The sequence below is a fragment of the Sminthopsis crassicaudata genome, chromosome 2 (assembly GCF_048593235.1).
Source record: "Sminthopsis crassicaudata isolate SCR6 chromosome 2, ASM4859323v1, whole genome shotgun sequence".
Taxonomy (NCBI): domain Eukaryota; kingdom Metazoa; phylum Chordata; class Mammalia; order Dasyuromorphia; family Dasyuridae; genus Sminthopsis; species Sminthopsis crassicaudata.
Window position 1 is genome coordinate 598,573,093 of NC_133618.1, and position 12,433 is coordinate 598,585,525.

Sequence of the window (12,433 nt, forward strand, 5' to 3'; positions counted from 1 at the left end):
AAAATTATGCTTGGAGACACTAGGGCTCCATCAAGGGCACAGAAGATCTGATCAAGGTTATACATAGCAAGCTTAGTGCTCAAAGGGTTTATCAATTCTTCCCTTCACTCCATCCTAACATTTGATTCTTGGTTAAATTTGCTATTTACCTTCAGTTACAATATAGGGAAGGTAAGTACTGTGAGGACCTCCCCTAAAGATAGCCAATTTGCTTCTAGCAATTCACGTTAATGGAAGGTGATGAGAGATGAGTGTTTTTTACTTCAATTATGTTTGAATGCTTGTTAATGAATAGTCTGTGTAATTAAGACATTGGGTTTTATTACAGTCAAGTATTTATTTATCTATTTAGTGTATAAATAATTATACATTGCTTAAGTCCTTCAATTTAAAATGGAATGAAATCATAAGAGCATGAAGTTTAAATAAGATAAAAAATTTATTTGAAAGGAGTACCAGGGATACTGAAACTCAGGAGAGAAATGTTCTATTTAAATAAGGAAAGAATGGGGGAAAGGAGCAAGGAGGAGAGGAGAGTCGGTGATATTACATGCTCTAGCTTCAGTGATTTCTTTTTGTTGTATCATGGAGTGTGTATGTGAGCTTTGAGAGGGGGGTAGAGCCTAGACATCTGGGATTTCTTCAATGCAGGGAATTCACAGATGCCAATCAACAATTCTTCTATAACTTATAGTCTTAGAGATTCATGTTGGAGTATCTGAGAAGAAAATAAGTTACTTGTCTATAGTCACAGAGTCATGTAGAGAAGGAAATGGTAAACCTCACTTGCCAAGAAAACCCTAGACAAGATCACAAAGAGTTGAAAATGACTGGAAAAGGACTGAACTGAACAGAGTCAGCATGTGGCAAAAGTATCGCTGAACCCCATTTTCTGCTGAACCCTCCTTGGAGTCCTCAATCACAGCCGCTGCTCTAACAGACATCCCCTCTCATTCCAAGACTCTAATGTTGATACGTTTCTGTTCCATCTGCTGCTCCTATGTCACTCTTCATTTCCATGATTAGATGCACAATAAATTTTGAGAAATCTAAAGGAAAAAAAAAAAAGTTGGGTAGTGAGCACCAAAAAATTTTAGGTGAGATCAATGAAAACAAAATTATTTATCACATGACTAACAGATTCCTTAAGCAAATGGTCTTATTTCTCAAATGTTAATTTCCAATTTATGACAATTCTCCTTTAAGAAGAATGCTTTAGGGTTGGGGAACAGGAGTGGAAAGGGGAGTTCTGAATTTTCATTCTAAATCTAAAATACTCCCAGGGATGGAGAGGAAGTATCTAAAAGTTCAACCGTATCCAATTATTTTCCTCCAATCTTTGTCTATCAGAAAGATAAAGATAACAAAAAAAAAATCTGTCTGAAGAAAAATTTACCTGAAGGAAAATTTGAAAGCCAGAAAGAAAAATATCCACACACACAAAAATAAAATAATTTAGAATTGCTTTTCCTCAATGAGGCTAACAACTAGAAATTTTTGTATATTATGGCAAAAGCTTCTTGCAAGACTTTGAAGAGATGAATTTTAAGACTCCAGACCTCCTCATTACCCTGGGTGATCTGACAAACTCCAAAAGACAAGAAGTGTCAATTTCTAAACAGGCGAAGAGATCTATCCTGATCCACTCCATGGGGGAGAGGAGGCTGAATCAGCCTGGACGTGCTTCTGCTGTACAGCTCTCTAAGCAAAGTGCAGACAAGCATGGATAATCTCACCTCCCATTACAGATGGACTGCCCACAAAACTGTCACCTCACATCGTGCCTGTAACTGAGAAACCACAATTATCTGCTGGTGCACATTTACTGGGAAGCACCAAGCCAAAGGCAGTAAGGATGATACTATTTAGAACAGGTGGAACTGGTGAGGAGAGAGGGAGGGAGGATTTTCAGATGCATCTCTCTGCAGGCGGTAGAGTGAATAGAGAAGGGAGACCATCAGAAAGACAGGAGCTGCTGGATGAAGGATACAGGAAAAAAAGGAAGTAGATATGAAAAAAAAGAAGGAAAAGTAAGTAGGAACCAAGCTAGAGAACATGGGATGATAAACAAAGATGTCAACTTTCAAGAGAGAGAAATCAAAAGCTCTAAAAGGTCCCAGAGAAGTTTTCCCCCTTAGCCACAGGAAAGGTTGAGCTCAACTTACTCTGACTTCAAACTTTTTCATGGAAGGCTGGGAGAAAACAGGACTGGTTTACAATAGGTTGTGGAAGAGCTGATTTTGCTGAAATGTTTTGTTCCCTGAAGGAAGGGGGTCTATATTCCTGATCTGAACATGAATATGGTCGAAAGATTAAAGATGTAGAGATATGCCAAACCTTAGAGTTCATCTAGCCTAATACCCCTTAGTTTATGAATGATAAAAAAAAAAAGTTATCTCCTCCACATCACGACTTTCCCCAGTTCAGTTTTGATTTATCATGGGTTGGCATAAGAAATTAAATGGCAATTTAGAGGGAGTTTTGTGGAAGCAACAGGCCAGCAGACAAAGATTAGGAATTCAGAACTGCTAAATATGTGCATAATATTGTATAATATAAACACTAATTTTACCACGATGAAAAATAAAAAGTAAACATTAAGACTAAAAAGCAGAGAAGAAAAATTTTATGTAGATTTTCCAAATTGCAGGGGTACTATGCCCTTAACCCCTGTGATATAGCAGGGATAACTATACATGTTTTATATATATATATATATATATATATATATATATATATATATATATATATATATATATATATATATATATATGTGTGTGTGTGTGTGTGTGTGTGTGTGTGTGTGTGCACCTATGTGTATATACACTGTACATATATACAACATACATATAGCACACATGTGTATGGTGTGTACAATGCATGCATAGATAAACATAAACAGATATACATATACACACATATAAATATAGATATATCTATAGAGCTATGCATATATATAGACTTCTATGTTTATATGGGGATACATGTAATATACTTGCATGTAGGCATACATAGGCACGTGTACACATTTGGGATGTAGATTAACTTTTTTTTTCCCACAATGACATGTTTCCCTCTTGAAATTAAAACTAGCCATTTTAAGGAGCTTTAATCAGCTCCAAATTCTCACATCCTACAATCCCCCTACTTTCTGGATTAAGCCGGTGGTTGGTTTAATTCCCTTCATCTTTAACAGCTTTTTTAGGTCTCACTACCCACTCCCTACCTGCAGGCAGACTCTCTGCAGAGGCTGAAACCTGGGAGTTCCAAATACCTCCTCATGTACCAGTGCTATAAGACAGGATCCCATACATGGGCTGTTTAGACATTTTGCAGAAACGTTGACTTTTCTTTCCCATTTACTTGACTTGTATATGTTTAGCATAGATCATACTTTTTTCTATAAACACTGTCAATATTCTTCTCTTACTTTTTGGGGGGGAAGGGCTATGGTTGTTTTGGTCATTTCAGGTAACGATCCCCGATGCTGCCTGTGGAACACAGAAGTCTGGGCAATGTTAGAACTGTCGTTTTTTGCTTGCTTGCTTGCTTTTTTCGGGCGGGAAGTGACTGCAACATTAACACTATCCAGAAGTGAGTGGTGATAAACTTTGGCGCTGCTACAAAAAGGCTTAGCCAGGCAGAGTGACATGGAAACTTGTGGGATACATTCTGCAGTCCAGGGGAGAAACCCTCATGAACTCAAAACAAACCAGTTCAAATAAACCTTGCCCCTTGCCATCTATAAACAGTAAGTTTGAGGAAGAATATACTTGCCCTGACAGGAACTATGGAATGAGATGAGTGAGACTTTTTTCCTTCCTTCCCCGCCCCCCATCTTTTAAAAAATAAAGACATGGTATGTTTTGGGGCTTTCTTATAAATGCATTTTAAATATCCATAAAATTTTAATCGGCTCAGTTCTATTCAGCCATGACTACTTTCTGGAATTCTTCTGGGGAGAGTTTCCTGTTGTTATCCTAAGATTCTGGCAGCTTAATGGAGTCTATATGTCAGCAAACACCATTTTTAAAATCTGAGGATAAACTTACAAGAAGAAATAAGAACCTTGCCAGGCTGACTTCAGATGTTGAGGTGCCATTCATGACTAAACTTGACTCAGTTTGACGTGGCTGCTCCGAGAAGTACCCATGACCCCATGAAATACAGCCCCTAGAAGTAATGTTCATCAATCGACCTTCTGGCTTGAAATATAATCTGGTTAATGGATTTACCTGCTTCACATAACAGGTATTGGATGGAATACCCAATCTGAAAATCACTGCACAGAGAACTCATTCTCATCAATTCTCCATCCCAAAGTGTTTTGGAATTGGGATCTAATATTTTTATGCTTTCCTAAGAGAAAGTGATTTCTTTGTTTCCTTTATAAGGGAAAGTGAACCTTCCAGCAAATCATGGCATATCACATAGGTCCGTGCTGCCATGTTTTTCAAGAGAAATAGCCTGAATATTCTCAAACTTAAACCAAACTCCTTTTAATGAGTTCAGGGGGATCAGAGTATTTGCTTTGGCCGGCAAGATATTTGTAGTTCATGGGCTTAGTTGATTCAGGCACAAATCAGCAGCAGGAGAAGGCATTAGCTCTGCTCCACATTTCTGCTCAGCAAGTTTGATGGCCAAGTTCAAAGCCAGGTACTTTAGAAAAACAAAAACTGACAACCCAAGAATCATGGCCTTATGGAACAGTCAGTGTCATCCTTTATGAAACAAATATTTAAATAGAGCTAAAAGAAAAATCTTCTTGATTATTTGAATTTAGTTCAAATTATTTAGACTAAGATATTGGTTGTTTCAAAAGTCCAAAGAAATTTGAACTCTCTTCATAAATTTCAGTAGGAGAGTAGTTCTCCATCTGCCACGTAATCAAATTCTCAAAGGTACTAAAAGACATGTAGCATAAACCTTTCTTTAAATGCATGGGAAGTACTTCAGCAAAACAATACTAACAATATTGAGTGTGTTACACTTCATCTTAATTCTGATGAAAATCTAAAAGTTTAGATATGAGAGATTTTAGACCTTGTCCAGTGAATAAAATACTAACATCACAGAATAAGAAAATCAGTCATGGGGAACTTGTGACTTGCTCATACTTAGGGAAGTAGATTGGGAGTGGCAGATTCAAAACTAGTTAAGAGTCCTTAAATTTGCTAGTCTTCTGAGGGGAAATCATTATTAATGATAGGAGCCCAGGAAATTGAGGTCAGGACCAAATAGTGCCAGATCTCTCTTACAAGAGAGAAGGAGGAGGTAGAATATGATTTTGGCAGAGAATCCCAAATCAAGAAGTGAGACTGGAAAAGAGAAGAGGGCACCATATTCTATGAAAAAATATTATGTATCATGAGATAACCAACATACAAACCTAGAAGAAGAGAATAACTTCACAAGTAAAAACTGTGCCTCAAAAAAGGGAGGGGAGTGCTTGCTTGTCCCACAGAACTAGAAGAGTATCTGAAAAAAAGCAAAGCTAACAATTTAAATGTGTGTGTGTGTGTGTGTGTGTGTGTGTGTGTGTGTGTGTGTGTGTGTAAAACATTATCAGGTGAAAAAAGCATTTTCAAGGAAAAAAAATTGGGGAAATAAACAGATTAGAACAAAAGAAAAAAATATTTATCCAAGTATTGTATCTGAAAATTAAAATAAAGAAAATTAAAGTCAATGACTCGATTAGCAATAAATGTTAGAGAAAAAAATCAATTTTCTTTTAAATAGAAGAAGAAAAATGTAAGGTGTCTATTATGAAAAACAACTGATCAATAGATCAGGGGAAGAGAATTTTAAAATAATCAGACTCTTCAAAGACTACAGCCAAAAAAGAAGATATGGATACCATATTTCAAAAAGCGATATATGAAAAGTGCCTGGATCTGTTAAAAACAACGAACAAAGCAAAAATAGAGATACTCTACCAGTCAACTCCTAAAAGAAATAGAATCAAATAAAAACTTCCAGAAATGTCATAGTCAAAATCCTTCCATCATAAAACCTTCCACATAAAAGAAAGGGAAAAAAATAAACTTTAACACAGAGTTCAAATAGTAAACTATAGAGTCAGTGTCACACAAAACCTAAAAATCACTACAAATAAAATCAAAAATTAAATAAAGAGTCCATTCAAAATCGAATCAAAAGAAAAATATTCAAATAGGATATTCCAAAATGCAAAAGAAAAATGTTTTAAATGAAGTATATCTTAGTACACAAGTTTGAGTATGATTGTATAAGTGGGGAAAAGGGGGCTTTTTGTAGAACAGAGATCTTTAATCACAACTGATAGAAAGACTACACTGAGTAGAACTGAAATATAAAGACAAATGTCAAGGCAAACTTAGAAAAATAAGCATAGAACAATTAATTGGAAAGGCCTCAACAATAATGAAATGCTTAAATTCTAATATGGAGGAAAGAGATTCAGAATACTATTTTTTTCCCAAAGGTTATAGAGGAAGTTAAATATAAGTCAATCTGAGAGACCACAGTAATTTTATTCTGCTTTATTGTTTTTAAGTGAGGGAAAAAAATCAAGATAGAAAGGAATACACTGAGGTGAAAATGGGGGAGGGGGAAATGATATTTTCTAATTGGAGTTTCCTAATTTGAATGAATGAGAAGAAAAGCATACAAACATGAAGGAAGAAGTAGAGAAAATAGGCATCATATGAATTCCACTTTTCTGTGAACCAGACAAAGGAGGATTGAACACATACACACACACAGACACACACAGAGGAGGGGGCTGCAGAAGGGAGGGAGAGAAACAGGGGGGGGAGAGGGAGATAGAGACAGAGAGAGAGACAGATAAAGAGAGAGAGAGAGAGAGAGAGAGAGAGAGAGAGAGAGAGAGAGAGAGAGAGAGAGAGAGAGAGAGAGAGAGAGAGATAAGAAGAAAAAGAAGGAGAAGGAAGGAAGGGAAGGAGAGGGAGAGAGAGATACAGAAACAGAAAGAGGGAGGGAGGGGGAGAGAGAGAATATATAGTAAACTCAATAGGGAAATAGATAGGTACAGAGAATATAGAGAGGGGTTTTAAAGAAAGAGGTAGAGTTGAGATTAGAATAGTTACAAGCAAAACAAAATTTACTTTCAGAGGATAAATCATAAAAGAAGAGACTTAAATAAAGAGAGTCAAACCCAATGATTAGGATCCGAGTGAGAGGAATAAAGAGAAGAAACAGATTGTTTCAATTATAGATCACTAATGTTGGCATATTTATTCTTTTTTTAAACCATCTTTTATGGTGAAGCGCAAAGGGTTGGGGGAAGAAAAATATAAATGGGAAATGCATAATTAATGCTTATAGCTGTGAATATAATTACAAAATTGAAGAGAGTAGCAGAATGGTTTAGAAAGTAAAACTTAATAATATAGTAATTAAAAGACATACTTAAAATAAGAAAGATAAAATGAGGGGCTGGAGCATAATCTACTATGCTTCAGGTAAATATAAGAAAAGCAAAAATACAATCATGATATCAAACTAGGCCATAAAACAAAAATAAATATGATAAAAAATAAACAAGGAAATTAGATTATACCTAAAGACAGCATATAACATGGTATAAATAATATGTCTGTATATATATAAATAATATATAGTAATATATATAATTATATATATATATATAGCATTGAATGGCAGTATCTAAATGCTTAAAGAAAAAGTCAATTACAATACAGGCAAAAGCACAAATGCTCAAAAGATAATATCTGGGAATCTCAATATATCCCTTTTATAGATAAGTATAAGAAGATAAATAAGAATATAATCAAGAACATGGATAGAAAAGAATTTAAGAAAAGATATGATAGATGTCTGGTGATTATGGAACAGGAAAAGAATGAGCAGAAAGATAAATAACATCAATATAGATTATAAATCTTTGGTGACTATTGAATAGAAATACAAAGGAGTATACACACATTCACATATATGTATATGTATGGACACATGTGTGTTGTATGTTCACTCATTGTAACATGCCCTCCTGGCAGTTATTATTACCAGTCTGTCCTAGGCCCAACAGAGTACCTTTGATCACTGACCTTTGCAGTGTCAATTCTACCCGGCTCGCCTTCTCTGAGGCCTTCAAAGGTCTCTGGCCATGATCTCTTGAATCTATAGTTTAATAACTGGTAGCGCACTCAAGAACAGCCATGTGTAATCTTAAAAGCCTTTATTATACCTACTCACATAATGCCCTGACATAATGCCCTGACTTGTCAGTTCCCTAGTGAACACCTGGTCAGAAGACACATGTGTTCACTACCAAACTCCTTACCTCTCTGGGCTTAGCTTGGCTACCCCAGGCTAGAGAGTGACTGCTGTCTGCAGTGGGCTTATAAAGGGCCTGTGAGGTCACACACACAGCCAATCAGCAAGAGAGCTGTCACCCATTACTAAGCTATCTCAATATGGCCAGGATCCCACCCACAGGGAAGTCCTATATCCACAGAGATTACTTCTGGGCCACTCAAATCTCCTGTTGTGCTGTGGCAGCCCATTTAAAGGACCCTTACAATTCCCTTCTCTTGTTTTGCAGGAACTGCATCCTTACAATTTTTTAATTCTTTTGATTTTGCATTTTTAAGTTATTTTGATTTTACATTTTGATTTTATATTTTTAAATTATTTTGGTTTTATATTTTTAAATTATTTCTGTTTTACATTTTAAAATTCTTTGCATTTTATCTTACCAATGCACTTCGGGCATACACAGAAAGTGTAGCTAGGTGACAGACGGACTAACTTTTGTCTGACTTTTGTTCATCTTTTTGACAACAACTTTGTTTCCACTGTGATGTGGAAAGGCCTGGATGGCATTTGGAAAGGCCCAAGTTGGGCCCCGGGTACATTCTTTCCTAGGTACAGATCCAGCAGCAGAGTTCATCCCACCAGAGACATTTGTAACCTGGGATCCACGAGAAGGACCAGACAACAGCCCAGAGGGACCAGCCAGATGTCCGCAGCCCTCCAGACGCTGAGGGAAGCAATGTCCCCCCTGACCGCAACACCAGAGACAGCAGACAGTTCCAGTGTAGCAGCTGAAATGGACTTGGGTGATACACAATATAAAGACTGTAAATGGACAATGGGCCTGCTTGCTCCTCCCGTGGCTACTTGCCATATGGTGGCCTGGGGAGAGGCTTTGCCCTTGAAGGACTATGATTTTAAATTAGTGGGTGAAAAACCAACGCACCCACCCGCCATTGTTATTGAGACACAGTTTCTGGACATGACTTTACTTATGTGCACCTGTGAAACTAGAATTGCTGTAGGATTTGAAAAGTGCAATAGAGAATTGTGATAAGCTAGAATTGTTCTAGAACTGTGATAAATGTAACTAGAATTGTGACAACCTACCTCACTGATATTTAATTGTTAATTAAAATTGTGATGTTTTACCTTGTTGACTTCCCACCTCAGTGCTGACATCCTACCTCATTGGCATCCAACCTCTTTGGCTTATTATCTCCTTGAGTATGACTTTGATGAATGGGTTGAACACTTGGGCCACTGTTGAGCCTGGTTCTCATTGTCATACTTCTGTTTACTGATCTGCTGCTTTGTACCTCCTTGGGCATAACACTCTGTCATCTCATGGATCAAGTGAACTACAGCTGGTGCTAAAAGTTTAGCTTGATGAGATGTGCGGTGCCTGCAAAACAAGAGAAGGGAATTGTAAGGGCCCTTTAAATGGGCGGTGCCACAGTGCAATGGGAGATTTGAGTGGCCCAGAAGTAATCTCTGTGGATATAGGACTGCCCTGTGGGTGGTATCTTGGCCATATTGAGATAGCTTCGTAATGGGTGACGATTCTCTTGCTGATTGGCTGTGTGTGTGACCTCATAGGCCCTTTATAAGCCCACTGCAGACAGCAGTCACTCTCTTTAACCTGGCTCCCTAACCTGGAGTAGCTGAGCCAAGCTGATGGATAGCCGAGAGGTAAGGAGTTTGGTAGTGAACATGTGTGTCTTCTGACCAGGTGTTCACTAGGGAACCAACAAGTCAGGGCATCAAGACAGGGCATTATGTGAGTAGGTATAATAAAGGCTTTTAAGATTACACATGGCTGTTCTTGAGTGCGCTACTGGTTATTAAGCTATAGATTCAAGAGATCGTGGCCAGAGACCTTTGAAGGCCTCCCTCAGAGGAGGCGAGCCAGGTAGAGTTGACACTGCAAAGGTCAGTGATCAAAGGTACTCTGTTGGGCCTAGGACAGACTAGTAATAGTAACTGCTAGGAAGGCATGTTACAACTCATATATACATACATACATTTTATACATATACAACACAGAAAAACTGAGATTTTAAGTACATTCTTTGCTGACTGAAGCATAACAAAAGTCCTATTCTGTAAATGGCCTTTGAAGAAAGGATTTGTACTTAAAGGTTAAAGAAGGGGATAGTCTCTAACAAGTACCCTAGAATTTTGGAGGGCTTATTCTCAGAGGCTCAGTGAAAAGGTAGGTGCGATTTCATGGAATATAATGGCACAGATGTCAGGCCAAGAAGAATAAAGGTGAACAAAATGACAGAAAAATAATTCTAGCAAAGAAGAAAATGAAGAGCTATCTTAAAAAAAAAAAAAAAAAAAAAAAGAACAATGAGGTTACACAGGATCTCAGCAACCAGACTGAAAAAAAAAAAAAAAAATATATATATATATATATATATATATATATATATATACATATATATATATAAACATGAAGATTATCCAAATAAAGATAGGAAATAGAAGATATGTATAAAAGAGCTACACAGCTCTCTAAGAATGGGATCATGTGATAATGTACAAAATGAGTAAGACTGGAAGGAAAGAGTTAACACAAAGGGCCTCTAGAAGGAAAGACCATGATAAGAAAACTGACAACTATAGTTTGGGGTAGATGAAAGAATAACTGACCACAGAAAGACTTTACCTCCAGCTTCTATATCTCCTCTTAATTCTAGTGCCTTCTATCTCTTCATTATTTCCTCTATAGCCTATGTATAGATTGCCTGCATTTATTTGTTTGTCTTTCCTATTAACTTGAGAGGACAATTTTTGTTTCTCTTTTTGTATTCCCAGTGCTTAGAATAATGCCCACCATATTGTTTGCCCTTTATGCTCAGAGAGAATCAAAATAATATCACTCTATTCTGTCATATATTAGGTACTTAATAAATGTTTATTGACTGATTGACTTCACATTCCTTATTTTGTATCTGTTTCCTTTGCCAAGAAAAATGATCATTGCATTGGACAGATCATAGCAAAACTGGCTAACAAGGAATTAAAGGTAAGCAGAAAACAAAGAAGGGAATATCCAACTGTTCTTGATGAGCTCAAGTCACCAAGGCCATAAATTAAATTATATCCCATAGATATAAAGGACAGATATAATTTCAACCAATTTGGGAAAGAATTGTAGCAATAAATACTATAGGACTAGAAAAGAATAACTATTACTCCCTTTTTTAGGAGGAGAAAATAGAATAGGCACATGCAAGAGCAGTGAACCTAAGTTCACATCATTACAAAATTCTAAAACATATCATTAAAAGAATGGCTAGAGGACATGTAAAGAAAGGAAATCATAATAACAAAGAACTATGATGACTTTTTCAAGACAGGTGATGTCAGAATAACTATCTCCTTTTATATGAGGATTATTAGAATGCTAGACAAAAGGAATGTTTAGCTACTTGGATTCTAGGAAAGCATTTAGCAAAGTTTTGTGTTATTATAATTCTTTTAAATATAGAAAGCTGACAGTTAGATGGTGACACAATTAGGGAGGATTTAGAATGAATTGCATAACCAGATCTAAAGAAAAGTTATTAATAATGGGATATCAGCTTGGAAGGAGGTAGACAATGGAGGGCTCCCTTGTTGAGTCACGTTTTCATTAATCATTCAGATAAAACATAGATGACATACTTATCAAATTTACAATTTGGAAGTTCAGCTAAAACAGTTGATAATTGATTCAGAATTCAAAAAATCTCCAAGCATAGAATATTGGGCAAAATCCAATAAAGACATAAATTTCACCAAATTGATACAAATATAAAAATCTAATGCTTTGTTTAATGAAAAAAAAAAACCTTCCTAGGCATTAAAACAATAGAGGTATGGCTTGACAGGAAAATATTTGAGGAGTGGATTATAAAATTAATGAGAGCCAGGAGTATTTATATGGAAGCCAATAAAGTTAATGCAACCTTGGACTACATTAAGAGGGGCATGGCAATAGAACTGGAGTCATGATAGTTTCATTGTTCTCTTCCATGGCCAGACCATATTTGGAACACTATATTCAGTTATGGGCACTCCATTTTAGGAAGGGCATTAATAAGTTGGAGCACATCCAGAGGAGAATAAACAGCATGGCCTTAAGTTCAAGCCACATAAAGTTCAG

The 12,433-nt window shown here is 36.5% G+C and overlaps 1 long non-coding RNA gene across 1 annotated transcript in view; it reads right to left on the reverse strand.

Moving 5' to 3' along the window:
- Positions 1–455: 455 nt before the first annotated feature.
- LOC141558480 (uncharacterized) overlaps positions 456–12,433 on the reverse strand; it is a 100,292-nt gene continuing 88,314 nt past the window's right edge. The window contains exons 2-3 of the long non-coding RNA XR_012487082.1: positions 9,465–9,682; positions 456–1,049 (exon numbers count right to left, since the gene is read on the reverse strand). This is a non-coding gene — a long non-coding RNA (uncharacterized LOC141558480). The remainder of the gene's footprint in view (positions 1,050–9,464; positions 9,683–12,433) is intronic.